Here is a 17,771-nt window from a genome sequence, read left to right as displayed (position 1 = left end):
CAAGTGTAATCAGAAGCACCACTCTACAGGTACATTATTTGCATATGTTTTTATGATTCCACGGCAGTAGCCGCACATCTCAACAGTGGCAAGACGACAAACTGTGACTGTCTGCTATGGTTCAGGATCCTCAACATCTGAAAAAAAAAGAGATCTTTTTTTTGTCTGCCAGTGACTGTAATTTACAAGTCATGTCAGATATTCAGACGCAGTCATAGGAATACACCACAGAACAGCTTTAGTGACACAAAATACAAGAATATTTTCTCCAGTATTTTATTCAGATTCCTAAAAATAAAAAGAGATCTGTAGTAGGCATCCATTGCTAGGAGCAAATGATTACTGTACTACTTGAGCATATTTGTAAATCTTATGTATGTCTTCAGAAAGTGGGCAGTGTTTGGGTGAATTGGAGGAGTGTCTATGCATGATCTAATTTTTCCCTTATTTTATAATTAAAATTTTTAGTTCTCATTTTATAATTAAAATTGTTGGTGCTATGCATTATGGTTGTTGAGCGAGAGGGACATAGGTGCCCCAACAAAACCTACCAGTGACTGTTATCTAAATTGTGTTGGGTGGGGTAGTGGGTAAAATGACTAGAGAAGAGAGGCACCAAGTGAAAGAAAACAAATATACATACAGTATGGGAAGATATGCTACAAAAAGGAAGGTTGAGAAAAGAGAAGTTGGGCTGAAAAAAGTAGTGTAGGCAATTGCAACTAGGAGGGACTAAATTGGAAAACTGGAAAATGAGGTTCAATTTTGATAAGTGCAAAGTTATGCACTTTGGTAGAAATAATATAAATGTGAGTTATACACTTAGGGGACCATTTATTAAATCTTGATTTTTTCTGGAAGGAGAATTTTTAGAGGAAACAAACCTCTAATTTTTAAAGATTTATTAAAAATCCTAATCTGAAAATACTCCATCTCAACGCTGTCGAGGTCACATGGAAGTCAACGGCAGATGTCCCTGAAGTTGTTTCTTAACATCATGATCTGCACTGGATAATCTGACAATCTAGGGGTTTTCTTCTGATAATCCAATAAAGTCGTATTTGCGGTGAAAATTCGATAAAGTCATGTTTTTGGAGTGTCTTTCATATGATTCAAATTGATGCACAAATTGGTTGCAATGTTTTTTCGCTCTGACTTTTTAGAGAAGAATTATTGATAAATGTCATGGATGGGAGTTTGGTCGACACTGTTTTGATTAATTTGAGTTTTAGTAAATAACCCTCATGATCTATCCTCCATGGGACGGTGTTAGAGTAAAAGCACAATCTTGATCCATTATCCCTTTATAATTAACAAAATAGATTTCTTTGATTTAAATATAATCCATTTTTATTTGACTGTTGAATATGCATGTATAGTGCCTTGCATTATTATTCTCCAGATATTGCTTCTCAAATTTGTTAGAGAATATCTAACCAAATAGCATCACAAAGACACAGGAGCTATAAAAAAAATAGTCTGTGATAAAGTTCTGGAGAAACACCAATCAGGGTTTGTAAAAGACATCGACTTGTTTATGGCCCTCTTAACACATTTAGGGGGTTACGAAATATAAGACAATAAGTTTGCCCAGGAGCGGATGCCCACAGCAACCAATCGGTGTGTAGCATTTACTGGTCACCTGTTTAAAAGCAACAATCTTATTGGTTGCTATGGGTTACTGCTCCTGGGCAAACTTAGTGCCTATTATTAGATATGTGGGATAGACATTAAATTGTATCACAAGTGTTCAGCCCTCTATGTCTCACATCTACAATTCCAAAGAGCACCCAGTTGCCCATGTTTGCTCTAGTAACGCTATAGTAAACTGACTTTGCTGTAGTCAGTTTTAGCTACTTTCCGTATGGGATTATACCACAAATGAGGCTCTCTCTCTCAGAGGTAAGCCCTCGCAACGGGGTGGAGGCAGGGTGTAGTGCAACTGTAATCAGGTGAAAAAGCACAAATAATGGGCGCCAGTAGTTCTTTAATGCTCAACCAGAACTGAATATTTATTCAACAATATAGCACATATCCACAATGGAGCATAGAACAATCAGATAGTACAAAGGTAGCATATGCTCACAGTACCAGTATAGGCTGAATCCCTGAAGGCCAGGGAATACACAGCAGAGAGAGTTGCAGCTTGTGAGAGGTATTGCCCAGTTTTCAGGATCTCTTTGAGTGGCAGCCTAGGGGAATTCCTATCATCCCTAGTTGCAACACTTTGGTCCCTGCTCCGGGTCAGTAATACCCTGGGATCTTAATCCCTCTAATCTCCTCGGTGGAGCCTTGAGCTGCTCAACTATATAACCTCTCTATCACTCATAGAGTGATCTATAAAAGAGTATGCTATCACTTTACTAGGGCCAATGCTCCTAGGAACACAATACCCATTCCCTTCCAGCAAGCTTGGTTGGGCTAAAGCAGGGGTCCCCAACCTTTTTTACCCATGAGCCACATTCAAAAATAAAAAGAGTTGGGGAGCAACACAGGCATGCAAAAAGCTTCTGGGGTGCCAAATAAGGGCTGTGATTGGCTATTTGGCTCTATATAACAGTACACCTGGTTTTTATACAAAAACTTGTCTCCAAGCCTGGAATTCCAAACTAGGCACCTGCTTTGAGGCCACTGGGAGCAACATCCAAGGTGTTGGAGAGCAAATTGTTGCTCGCGAGCTACTGGTTGGGGATCACTGGGGTAAAGTAATGGACCCAGACCTCATGGATCCCAAGACCTTTATACTACTGCACAGTGCCATCTGGTGTACACTGTGAGAACTACAGGGGTTACATAAGCACAAGGTCCCCATCAGGACCCACTTAGGTGTCCATACTACTATGTATGTGCCTGTCAATAATGTGTAAGGGTGTCTAAATTTTCACATCCCTACACTCTTATTGCTTTGTATAGGCTTATCTTTTATATAACTGTTACTTACCCTTTTTGTTAACAAAAGAAAGCAAACATGAGCATATTCTCAAAATCTAAAATAATACATAAATTAAGTGAAATGAATGAAACTCACTTGTTAATATTTTCTCTCAAAGAAATCATTTATTGTTCTTGGGAGAATCAATATATCAAAAAAAACATATTCATTTTATAATTAAACTCCAGAGAGTTGAATTTTCTGTTTCATATCTGTGCCAGGATCCATAAAACTAACTGTGGGACTGCTCTATTCTGTTTAATATCTTTATTATTCTTATCTCTCTAGCTATGCTAAATAAATCACTAAAGGCTTTATATATTACACAGATATGAATAATAGAATAGCTTGGTATTTTGTTTAAGGATCTCTTAAATCTGAGTCAAACAGGACCACTAAGGGGAAGATCTCCCATGGAACACTGAGTTACAGAACTAAATGACTCATAATTATATTTGGAAATGGCATTGTAATAAATAGGAAGAATAGATTTTTTTAAAAAAAAAAACACACATTTTTCTTTTCTCTTTAATATATAGTAATTACTTTATATGATAATATGATAGGTCCTAATAACTTTATGGGAGATAGCCTTCCAGTAATATAGAGCTTTCTGGGTATCAGGTTTCTGAAAAATAGATTGCATACTTATAATATGATAATATAGTAAACTAGTACAGGTGTAGTATCTCTTATGTAGAAACCCATTACCCAGAAATATCTAAATTACAGTAAGGCCATCTCCCATAAAGTACATTTTAAGCAAATAATTCTAGTTTTTAAAAATGATTTCCTTTTACACTGTAATAATGAAACAGTATCTTGTACTTGATGGGAACTAAGCTGCTTGAATCCATATTGGAGGCAAAACAATCCTATTGGGTTTATTCAACGTTTAAAGGATTTTTAGCAAACAAAGTATGGTGATCCAAATAATGGAAAACCACAGTTTCCGAGAATTCTAGCAATATTTTCCATACCTGTGTTATATAGTGATATATATTTTAGCTCAGATAAAATTTAAAAATTATTTTCATATGGTAATGCTGGTTTGTTAAAATTTAATTGAAATATAATTAAAATGAAATTGAAATTAAATTGTATGGGACCTGGGGTTTTCTATAATTTGGATTTCCATACCTTAAGTCTACTAAAAAATTATTTAATATATGAAATAATTCCAATAGGATAGTTGGGACACTTTATGGATTCATGCAGCTTAGTTGGAATTGCAAGGTACTGTTTTATTATTACAGAGAAAAAGGAAATCAATTTTAAAAATGTGAATTATTTTGTTAAAATGGACTCTATGGGAGATGGCCTTTCAATAATTAAGAACTTTCTGGATACGATTATGACAATCTCTATAACTTTACAGGACTTGAGATATAAAATATATGGCAAACAGTGGCAAAACAAGATGTTACTGGGCCCCATAGAAAATTAATTTTATGGCCACCAACATATCCAGAGGTTGTCATGTTTTGCCAATATAAGTTGAAATTGGTCATAAATGATGGTCTCGTGGGACCCCCTATACCTCCTGCCCCCCCCATCTATTTTTCTGTAATTACATCTACAATCGCAAACAAGCCCCCTGAAATGCCACTGCCCTACCAATTCAACTTTTGGGTTGGGCTCCTGGCAACCATATAATTATCATTTCATTCCTCCACAATGTCCTGTCTTTTATTTCATTCTTTAGGCTTTTAGTTTGGTCCTCAGACTTCTCCCTTTCAACTCCTCCTTGAAAGTTTACTTCTCCTTTAAATAGAAAAGGCGGCATTGATTCCTTTAGTCTGCTGAAAAATAGCATCCCTAAAATATGCAGATCGGGGCTGACATCTTAATGCTAGTTTTAAAAACAGATTAAATGGGATTTTATGCTGCAAGTCTAATTGGGATTTTAGTTGAAGAATTAAATAAGCAAGTTATTTCTACGTTTTGTATGACTACACTTTGAACATTCTCAAGCAGCTCCTTGGAACCCGCAGCTGACACTTTTTTCATTAATCACGCGCACCCAAAAGGACAGGTCCCCAGAGCTTGGTCCAATGCGTACTTTTTAATTATGCAGATAGAAGACACAGACAATAATATGTGTTGTGAAGGAAATAAATTGCAGCATTTCTGTGCAGTGTTTAAACAGTCACTGGCACAGAAATCAAAGTGTACAGATGAAATAATATACATTAAGTTGATAGACGGTAATTGCGTGAACACCAAGGATGCTGAGTATTATTGCCAAACATTGGAATATATTTTCATTAGACATGGATTTTAGGGAATTAAACAAATCGTGGTTCAATGTCTTTTACAAAGATTCACATACAACAGATTCTCTTTATTTTAGGAAGTACATTTCAGAAAAGAAAAACAAAACCAGCCTAATGAGCTCTAATCAAGGCAAAAGATCAAAGTCATATATTTGTGGAGGAGGATAAACACTCCTGTAGTTGCACCTGTTTGAGAGCCGTGCAGATTGGCTTTGGTCTGAATCATTGTCCTGTTTGCAGAATCATGTCCAGGTTTTAATTGGGTTGAGATTCAGTTAGAGGTTACTGGGTATATGTGGAATCTATCCAGGTGCATTGAAACAACTTTGTGTAGCCTTCATTAAAACCTATCAAAGATAATCATAAAGTCCTAAGTGGCTTTTGGGTTTGTTCCAAAGAGCAGAAACAGCACAATGTACAAAATAAAGGTTTCTGACCATTTTTACCATAGAGAAGCAGTTTTTTCTTATGAAGAGACAAAAATTCTAGTTCGGATGACAGAATATTTGGAATAAAGAGGAGGGAATCAAAATCTTGGTTTGGAAAAATCAGGGTGAACCGAGGCACGCCCAAACATATCTATATATAGAAGTGGCACATGAGTAGGACTTGGGCCTCAGAACTTGGGGCCTAGCATGCCTCTTTATTTTATGGAGGCCAAAGATGCAAAGATCTCATTGTATGAATTGAGGATTCGTACGATTTTTGGAACGTGTGTGGAAAATCACGTCATTTTTCGTCCGGCGGAGATCGGCCGTTTGGTCTGAAAATTTCTGTTGGCTGCCTATAATACGATTTTCAGTGGGAGACTGTCACTAGCTTTGTCTATCATACGATTGCTGTCAGGGGAAGAACATTGGCTCTTTAAATACTTTATTTGGTCGGAATGGTAAGACTTTGATCTGAATGGTTAGTGGCAGGTCGGGAGATGGGAAAGCCCGATCGTACGATGATTCGTACGGTCGGATCTTTGCGTCTGTGGCCAGCTTAAGAGAGCCAGAAGATTCAAAGCTGTATTATTAACACCTGTTTGGGGTGATCATGAAGTACAGATATCTCTTGCACCTTGAAGTGCTGCATTCTGTGTTTGTGTTGAATGCTCTATTACAGGTGCAAACAACACAAGGGCTGCACACATTATGAGACATAAGAATTATTTGTATTGTATGTTGACAGGTACATGTTTGCCCTCATTAGCACACATCACTCTGGTCTACCATTGATAAACTTCATTATCCTTTAAAAAAAAACATTTTACTCATTTGGCTCATGAAGTTGTTAGATTGCAAGCTTTGTCAATCAGCAAAACCTCATCTTGTTGGTTTGTGCCTATAACTTGAAGTGCTCTGTTATTATAATATACTTCAGTCTCAATTTTCTCCTCGTTAGTCATTCATTATGAATAATTTATATCAGTCATGACGCTGCCATTCATTTTCACAAGAAAACAAGCAAATTAAACATTTATATTATGTGTGTTGAGCTCTGGATGTGTTTGAATAACAGGATCAGTGCGACTCTGTTCTGAATTACCTACAGAAATGCAAAATATACATTCATTTAGCTCAACGGGGACTGAATCCTCATTACTGTTTTCTTAGTATTGGTAGCTAAAAAAATTGGCTGATTGTACATGAACTTCCCCATGGCATAACAAGAGTTAAGTACAGTATGTTATTTAATGTAACAATACAACAAAAAGCACACAGTGAGTCTATCAATAACAGTGAAAGACAAAGAATAAAGAACATTCTGTTTTGCTATGTTTTGCTTTGTTTCATAATTCACATTTGATGTTCTATAGGCTAGAACATATCACTTTATCATCTAGAGCTTTGCATTGGCTAAATCGCCTTTTACAAGAAAAATGCATCCTAGATTTTTTTAACTAAAGCCATTGGTACCTTTGTGCCTCTATAAACAACACAATTTAATGCCTTTTATATACTGTAGTTATGCATACTGTAATTTTAGAATAATGTACAAATATTATTAATGATTGTCAATTATTCAAATATATCATCATTATGGGATGTATTTTTCTATATTAGTTTGTATCTGCTGCATTATAATTAAACCACCTACCTGATGGTACTCTATATGATATTAATGGTCTGCTACAAATATTAGCTAAACTTGTCCTTTACCATTCTGGAATGTTATCTGAAAAGGTCACGATGTAATGATATGTATAAATCATGTGTATTTACAGTATATATATATATATATATATAGACAAATACAAGAGTCCTCTGCACCCATTATCAATATATTTAAGACAGAGACATTTTGTGCATACTGCCACTGAAAAATGCCTCACCCTTTAAACAAAACAGGGATTGTTTGTCCATATATTGCAATATATTTAAGCTGGCCAACTACGTCAAAGTCATCCCATATCTGGCCAGTCCTACGCTTAATTTTCATCTGATTCATTTAGAATTCTATTGCTTCATTATACATTTTACAAAGGGACTAAGTTTTACCTGCAACTTACTTGCTGCTTTCAAAGTAAAACTCCCAAACTTGGCTGCCCTTTTATTAGACACCAGTGGGATCACCTGACTATAGCTGGGAAGGGTGGGAGCTACAACATGGAGCTGGTCACTGCTCCTGTAGAACTATAACAAACAAGGGAAAGTTGTGCTCACCACTAATTTTTAAAACCATTAGGCAATGAGGCTGTGACCACAAAATACATATAGACAAATACAAGAGTCCTCTGCACTCAACTAATTATCAATATATTTAAGACAGAGACATAATATTAAAGTTTATTGATGTAATGTATAAAAAATACAAGATTGTGAAGATGACAATGTTGGGCGGTGTGACATACTTCTACAATGCTAATGGTAACCATGCAGGGTTCATTGTCTAAACAAGTGAACATGAGGGTAAGTGTGGGGTTATCTCTCACTTCCATATTCGACAGTTCCCCCATATAGTCAATGGGATTTGGTAGCTCAAATTTCTCACTTTGACAAACCAACTGATTTAACAATTTGCCGGTGTCAGAACCCATTGGGTCTAGAACCCGGGAACTTGAACTGAAAAACTGTGTCCCTCCTCACAAAGCCACAGGAGGCTTTGAAAAGTTTACATTGTAACTTGTTTTATTTCCTTACCTTTGTCTGTGCCTATTGTTACTCTCAACTGTAATTGCATTAGTTGCAGCTGCAGGCAATTGCTCAATTAAGTGGCCATATATTGTATAAATGTGTGCCTCCTACTCAGTGCTGGATCAATGAGCTTTGTTTCACCACCCACCCCATCCTGATAGGGATGTGCAGGCCTGCTGAGTTGAGCTGACTCTTACATGAGATTTCTGGGTCTTCCTTCCACTTTCCTGCCTGTGTCCTTCCACCGCTGGCTTCCTCTTCTAACAGCCTCTATATATACAGTAGATGTGCGCCTGCCCCCTTTCATGACATTAGAGAGGGGTGGTTGGGCGCCGGTCTACTCGTTGTTTGGTTCAGGTCGTGTGTGGACTAGTTTAGGCTGGATGCGGGTTGACTTTTTGTACATTACTACATCCTGACTTTTACTCATTTCCTGAGCTCCGTTGTTACTACTTTGCCATTATCCCTGTCCTTTATTCATCTGATTTCCCTGGTTGACCCTTGGCCTGCTACACAGACTTGCTCTTGTTTGCCTCTTACCTTGGGCCTGTTGCCCACTGCACAAACTTGTTATTGTCTGTCATGTGCCTAATCACTGGTTTGTATTCAGGGCCGTATTTGTATATAGGCACACAAGGACCTGTGCCTAGGACATGCGGCTTTAAGAAGGCAACCCTCAGATGCCCATATACTAGATTAAGTTTTTTAAAAAAAAATTCACCCCAGCCACCACAGGAGTCTTGCCTTGTAAATACGGTGGCAGAGCTGGGGGGGGTGAGGGGGGTGAGGGGGTAGAGTGTCTATCATGGCGTGGTGACTGCAGAAGTGACATTACGTGTAACCAGAAGTGGTGTCACACACAGGTTCATGATCTATATTTGTAAGTTCCACATATAAAGGACTACAATGAAAAAATGTGCAAAATATTGGTGGAATCTTGAGTAGAGATAGAAAAGAAGGAAAGGAATTTTGTTGTTGTTGTAGACATTTGCATCACAAAGGGTTGCAGAGTTCCAATGTCAATCAGCTATCAGAATTGTCAGAGTTGTCTAAAATACTAATAACACTTTAAATACAGTACACCTGTATATAATTAATAAAGAGGCCTTTCTGATACAAGGGCCTTAGAAATACTAGTTTAGTAGGCTAGTAGTCAATCAATTGGTTCATTTTGTTGGTCCTCAACTGTCAGAAAGATGAAAAGATGACCTTTGGTTTAAGTAGTCGTGTTGCAATAAAAAGCAAAAGCAGTAGGCTGTATAAGCCATTCCATCAAGTGACAATGTTAGTAATGCAATTGTGTGCCAACCCTCTTGGGTGGAAAAGAACATATACCATGGCCAAGCAGAACAGATACACCAAGGTCATGAATAGAGATGAGTCAGATGGTTGCTGGGCATTTCATGGACTTGCATGCAGAGAGGTTCACCTTGGTTTCAGTTTGCTAAAAGGCGTGTCAAAGTCATTTAAAGTTAATGAGAAAATATTGAGAAAGCAAATTGAGTCTGTCTCTGAACGGCACGCAGACCGCTGAAGTACTAAACTATAGTTGGCAAATGGATAAATCAAGCAATCTCCACTGAACATTCGCCATGCTTACGGTGCAGACTTTTCTTAAATTTACATAGAAACAGATCTTTGTAAGAAAAACCCAAACATTTGAGTATATCACATTTATGGTATGAAGGTATGAAGACAAATTATCAACAGACAGACTATATTAAACTAGTAAATACACACACACATATATATATATATATATATATGTGTGTAATGGGATTAAGAGGGTTGCATAAGGATTTGACTGAGGTCAATTGCAGCATTTCAATATGGGCCAAATACAGAGAGGGGAATAGGGGACTTATAGAACTTTCCAGTGACAATATAAATAAAGGTTATGTATTGTTTTAACAACCTATTTAAAGTATGGGAGATTGACACATTGTGATAAATATTTTCTCAATTTAGTGATACACATGTAACATGAATAACATTATAGGCTTAGGCCACATGAATGTTTAAGTAACTAGATATAGAGAATAGAAAGTTACTACGTGTCTTGTTTTTAACGTGTGTTTGTAGAATGAGTTGTTACTAGATTGATATCTAATTTTGTGTGTCTAATTTTTACCTTGGGTTTGTGATGAATTGTTGGCAATGTATGTTTTATTGTGGGATGTGTAATTAGTGACTGTGTAATGATGATCAGGTGAAACTGTTCCAGCTGCTGTTTCCGGCCAGTGTGTACATTTAAGGCGGCTCTGTGATTTGTTTGGAACTTTAAGAAAGGCCTGGGGACAGGCTGAAACCTTAGTCCTTCGCAATAAAATCACAAAAAACCCACTACAGTCAGGTTTACATTACAATATGAATTCAATTCAATTTAGGCCGCACTCACTTGTCTGCAATTTTTGTTCCCGGGTGCACTTGTCCCACGTGTCCTTCCACACGAATATAACTCTTGTTAGGAATTCAAACGGGCAGCACTCCGATTAAAATAAAAGCCTTTATTTCTCACATGCAGGGCAACAGCAGAGCAATGTTTCGAGCCGCCTGGCTCTTTATCAAGCTTGATAAAGAGCCAGGCGGCTCGAAACGTTGCTCTGCTGTTGCCCTGCATGTGAGAAATAAAGGCTTTTATTTTAATCGGAGTGCTGCCCGTTTGAATTCCTTACATTACAATATGATCCTAATTCAATCCAGTTTCTGGACGTAATGATATATAATGATCTGAAATATTTAAAGTTGCAGACAAAAATTTACCAGAAACCTACTGATAGAAACACGTTACTCCACTATAGCAGCAGCCACCCAAGACTCACTTCCTAGGTCACAGATGTTACGGATGATACGGATAACCAATGACGAACAGGAAAGGAAAGTTGCTTTAAATAAAATGGCACTGCAGTTTTTGGAGCGGGGGTACCCCAAAAAATTAATCAGGGAGACCCAGCATTGGGCGTTAAGTCTTGACCGATTAGAAATATTGAAGGGCAACACTTGTCAAGAACGATATACCAGGGCAAAAGAGAATGTATTATATTATACTACTACATATGATGCCCATGCCCCATTGATGAAGGATTTTGTTTTACAGCATTGGTCAATAGTCAAAACTGACAAGGAGTTGACTGCAATAAATACAGCAAGGGTGTGTTTTGGACATAGGAGAAATAAAAACCAGAAGGAATTGCTATCTTCCACCGATCCAGTAGGCAAGTACACTAACCCACTATGTGGAATACAAAAATTGGGCTCATTTAAGTGTGGGAACTGTGTTATGTGCAATACACTAAGCCCAGGAGACATATTCTCCAATTCGCATACAGGGAAAATTTATCATATTAGACACAGACTTACATGCACATCTAGTAATTAGAGATGGGCAAATTTATTCGGCACGCGAGAATTCACAGCGAATTCCCACGTTTTGTCGCTGACTAATAAATTTGCGAATTTCGCGGGAAATTCACAAATTTTTCGGCGAAGAGAAACGCCCCAAATTCGCCCGTCACTACTAGTAGTGTACATCATTAAATGCCCATGTGGGCCCTATTGTGGGAAACCTAATAGACAATTGAGGGAACATATTAGCATGGATTGTGCCACGATAAGGGCAGCACTGGATCCCAAACCTAAACAGAACACCAAACAGCCAGTAGCGCAGCATCTTCATTTAAATGTATGCCGATAGATTGCATTTTAGAACCCCCCAGAGGAGGGAATATTGATCAGATGTTACTACCGAGGGAAGCGTTCTGGACTTTCGAGCTGGATTGTGGAGCCCCTGGGGGACATAATAAGGCATTACAATTGAACAGTAATTGACATGACTTCCTCTTTATACATATACATATCCTTAGACGTTAATCCTCCTTGTGTGTGTTTAATCTTTAGTATTTGTAGTTGGCTGGACATGTTGCCAATTTTCCAATTTTCTGTATTTAGCAATTATTTATCTTAGGTTACTTGTAATCCTCCAATATGGAGATGTGTATGGTCCTGTAAAGTATGGGTATAATGTAGAGGGGCCCCCGGATATAGTCAAACAGTGAGGATAATGTTGTAGTTTAACTAACATAGTTGCACTATGCACTGGATTGTAACACATGGGTATTTTTTTAATATTTCTAATATTTTAACATATATATTACACTTGGGCACAACATATAACACTGTTTATACATCCCAGACCTTGTTTGTGATATGTTTTAGATTGCTCTTTATATGTCTTTTAGGATGCTTCAGCACCTTTAATGCACATGTCACTTTATGGCGATGAAATCACCTTAATTGGTTAATCACTAATGGGTACTTATTCCCACAGACAGAGCAGTGGGGTGGAGTTGCCTAAGAAAGGTCCTACTGAGGACTGAAACGTCACATTGGCTGTAACTGCATGTTTATAATACAATTTTTTCAGCACTAAAATCCTGGACATTTGATGTATTTGGTCATACCCTATGGATGGCTGAAATGTGATTGAGCAGATTCATTGGTAGGTTGCTGAGCACAAGGGGACAATATTTTGTCCACTAAAAGTTGTCACCAACCAAAAAAAGATGGTCTCTGGAAATATCTTTGGGTTGGTGTGTATATATAATGCAGTTAATATGATTCATACTATATACAAAAATGAAACCTGGGTGCCAGATTCAAAACATAATACAAAAAACAAAAAGCAGCCTAACAGGATTTGCACAAATAGTAAATAAACATAATTTAACTCTGCTCCTGACCAAGATCCCAAAAAGCTGGGTTTATACACAAGCTATTTTCATGCATATTCTGTGTCTTTTTGTATTCTGTTTTGACTCTGACACCAAGGTGTGCTTGCAATATGTTCACATTTTTATTACTAATATAGTCCTTCTAGCTTCAGGAAAAAATGTAATGTGAATACAGGTATGGGATCAACTTTCCAGAAAACCATTATCCAGAAAGCTACCAATTATGGAAGGGCTGTCCCTCATAGACATTTTATCCAAATAATACAATTTTTTTTGTAATAATAAAACAGTAGCTTAAACTTGAACCAAACTAATGCCTCCATAGGCTGAAGTCTTGTTTTCATTTTTAATTAGCATATGGCAGGATTGCGTTTTGGGGGGCATTTCGAGGAAAATATTCGGCATGCAGCACCTCCTTGATATGGATACATTCCTATGATTTTTATAGGAATATGTTGCAATTGCTTAAGGTATGAAAGATCCATTATCCGGAAAACCCCAGGTCCTGTACTGTATATATAATTGGTCATTTACTATGACCCCAGATGCAAAGGAGACCTTATAGTGCTTATTCACAAGGTAGTTGCATCTATGGCCTAGCAGTGCTCTGCACCTAACTCCATATTGGAAATGGAAATTAGAGTGAAGCACTGGTAGCACTGGTAAGAGCTATGGAAATTTCCCCATTTCAGAAATCTCATCATTTATAAATGAATTGTAACAAATAAGAGCACAAACAATTTTGTTTGATTACCCTTTGATAGGTAGTCAAACTCCTACAGTCTTCTTCACTGTAACCTTCTCTATCTCCTGATCTAGAAGAGTCTTTGGGTAACCCCTTGTCTCATATAGCTGTGATAATCTAAAAATTTTAAGAATCAGGCTTGACTTCAGTCTCTGTACATGGGTATATTTAAAACATGGGTGAAATGGGGATGATTAGATGTACAAGGTTGATGTCGTCAAAAGAGGGAACAGGCGGGAGTCCTATCAGGGACCCTGAAGCAGTTGGGAATCTAGAAAAGGGGGAAGCAGTCATGTTTGGAAAAAGTGAGGCATCATTTGGGTGTATGAAATAATTGATATCCCCAATTCCCCCAATATATCCCCCAATTCCAATCCCCCAGCTGTCTCTAATAAAAGTTTGTAGAATCTATGACACTGGCTCTAAAAGATCCCAGTGACAGCACTGCAGGGTCTACATTTCTGCTCGGCTCTTTTATCTGCATTGATGTTTAGTGATGGGCGAATTTGCGCCATTTTTTTGACGCCGGCATCAATTTTCGTCAGCGAATTTATTCGACGGCAGTGAATCACGCAAATTTGCGCCTGTCGAATAAATTCGCCCATCACTACTGATGTTTATCCAGTGTCGGTCTGGCCCACCGGGATACCAGGAAAAATCCTGGTGGGCCCAGGTGTCAGGGGGCCCTTGTGCAGCTAAAGATTTGGCTTATTTCATGGTCATTTCCTATTTCTTTAAGAACAATGAGGCTAAATAGATGGAATAATAGATTATAGTGTGTAAAGAAAAGAGACTAGGAGAATAGAGGTTGAATGAGTAGAGGAAGAATAATAGTACTGAGAGTGGTTCCCTGCTCTATGGTTCTTTGGTGGGCCAAAGAACCAGTCATAGGTGTCTCCTGGGCCCCTTGTTTCCCAGTCCGACACTGTTTACATCACAGCACATGGTACAGCAGATACAATGCCACTGGTAGTCAAACGGTTAAAGACAATTATTTTTAAAAGTATTACATCATGTAGGAAGCTGTTCAACTCATTACAGCAAGGAGAGATACCTGGTACTAAGGTTCTTTTCAGTCAATCTCAAAGTCATATTTTAGAATGATAATACAGAGTGCTGGCATGGAAACTGCTTATCATTTCATTAACAACGTTGTTTTTTATGGCCTCGTGGTGTAACATAGAATAACAACATATTTTTGAAATATGATGTCAATTGACATTTACCCTAACGTGGAAATTACTTCTCCTGGACTTGTATGGACGAAATTGCCCAAACTACACAATTAGGAACTTTTTGTGCGTACATCAGTTCCTATGCAAGATTTTTTTTAATGTAAGTTTTCTATGTGCAGTTATGCTGGTGCTTAATTTGCTTTAACTTCATTTGCAGGTGTAAAAGTGGCACTAGAAATTGTATCTATCTATCTATCTATATATATATATATATATATATATATATATATATATATATATATATATATATATATATATATATATATATATATATATATATATACATACAGTATGCCAGTATACCTTGTATGTATCTATTTTAGTATAGGGTCAGAAAGCTAAACACTTTTGCTTTAAGAGAAACACATTTATTAGTACAGTTATGGAAACCTGTTATCCAAAAACCTCCAGGAAGGTCATCTTCCACAGTGTCCATTTTAAACAAATACGTTTAATTTGTAGAAATGAATTCCTTCTTATCTGTAATAATAAAACAGTTCCTTTGTACTGGTATGGAATCTGCTATCAGGAATCCCATTTCCAAAAAGCTCTGAATTATAGGAACGCTGTCTCCCATAGACTCCATTTTAAACAAATACTTACAATTTTTTAATAGTATTTCCTTTTTCTCTGTATTAATAAAACAGTACCTTGTACTTGATTCTAAGTAAAATATAGTTAATCCTTATTGGAGGCAAATCAATCCTAATGGGTTTATTTAATGTTTAAATCATTTTTTTTGTAGATGAAAGGTATGAAGATCCAACTAACAGAAAGTCCCCTTATCTGGAAAGTCCCAGGTCCTGAGCATTCTGGATAACTGGTTCCATACCAGTACTTGATTGTAACTAAGCTAATCCATGTTGGTAGCAAAACAATTCTATAGGGTTTATTTAATATTTAAAGGGCACCTGTTGGGTATCCCCAACCAAAGGTGTGGGCTAATAAAGCCTGCATTCCGGTTGGAGATAACCAGCTCCCAGTGAGAGCAGCCATATCCCATCACTCGCATGCACATATTCAAAAGCTGCCCAAATTACTCATTATTCGCATGCGTGTGACGTCACATGTGCGTTATGCGCATGCAAGTGACCGGATATGGCTGCTCGCACTGGGAATGCAGGCTCTATTAGCCCACACCTTTGGTTGGGGATAACAGTTTTACCCAACAGGTGCCCTTTAAATATTTGTTTATATATTTAAGGTAGAGATTCAAATTATGTAAATATTTATCTGGAGATGCAAGGTCCCAAGCATTCTGGTTAATAGATCCCATACATGCGCTAAGCAAAAATAACTGGTTTGACAATGGCAGTTCATAAAAAAAAGTTAGGCAAAGTACAAAATATTAAAAAAAACATTTTTAAACATTAAAAAAACCCAATATGATTTTTTTGCCTCCAATAAGGATTAACTATAGTGACATAATAACTATATTATTATTAGAGGCAAACCAATCCTATTGGGTTCATTTAATGTTTACATGTTTACATTTTTTTTAAGTAGACGACGATAGGTATGAAGATCCAACTAACAGAAAGACCCCTTATCCAGAAAGTCCCAGGTCCTGAGCATTCTGGATAACAGGTCCCATACCTGCACTTGATGGTAACTAAGCTACATGAATCCATGTTTATGGCAAAACAATTCTATTGGGTTTATTTAATGTTTAAATGTTGTTTTTGTAGATATAAGGTAGAGAGATTCAAACTGTGGAAATATTTATCCGGAGATCTCATGTCCCAAGTATTCTGGTTAATAGATCCCAAACATGCACTAAGCAAAAATAACTGGTATGACAATGGAAGTTCATAGAAAAAAGTTATGCAAAATATTAGGGACACTGAATTACTATCTCATAGATAATGAGATAGATATATATAGTCCTCAAAGAAGGCGCACTCACAGGTCTTACAAAATAGAAAAAAATATTTAATGTGGGCACAAACTAACGTTTCGGCTGGGACACCAGCCTTTCTCAAAGTGATACAACACTGCAAAAAAAACGGTTGATATATAGGAAATGACAAGTGCGGGGGTGTCAAGCAAGTATTGTGTGACATATGGTCAATTCATTGGCTGATAAATATCTAAACACCGTTCAAATAAACCAATCATCACCTTCCAATTAGCACCTTCCAAGTAGGTGTTTAAATCAACTACATGTTCATTTAACCGGACTATATAAATTCAAGTCTATCATAAAGTCCATATATACCCAGTGCAATAAAAAGTAATACTTAAGTATCAATAAAACCATTTATTTAAACACCAAGTGAAAGCAGATCAGAACGTATGTATCAATAGACAAACAAAACCATCAGAGACCCAGTGTGTTCATCACATCCCTAGTGCAAGGTTTTTTAGTATATAAATAGACTGTATTAAAAACAATTAAATATTTTTTTCTATTTTGTAAGACCTGTGAGTGCGCCTTCTTCGAGGACTACATTAAGAACATATTTAAGGATTGCACAAGTATATATATATATACATACATACATACATACATATATATATATATATATACATATATATATATATATATATATATATATATATATATATATATAAAAAAATGGCAGATAAGGGCCGCACACCCTGAAGAGAGGACGAGACCTGGGTGCCCATGCGTCAAAGAATCATACATAGGGTAGAAGGTGATGGCACTCACAGGATTTGAGAAAACAACAACTGGATAAAAAATAAAAAAGTTTATTGATCCAACGTT

This window comes from Xenopus laevis, chromosome 3L (genome assembly GCF_017654675.1).
Source record: "Xenopus laevis strain J_2021 chromosome 3L, Xenopus_laevis_v10.1, whole genome shotgun sequence".
Taxonomy (NCBI): domain Eukaryota; kingdom Metazoa; phylum Chordata; class Amphibia; order Anura; family Pipidae; genus Xenopus; species Xenopus laevis.
Note: the sequence above shows the minus strand (reverse complement) of the source record.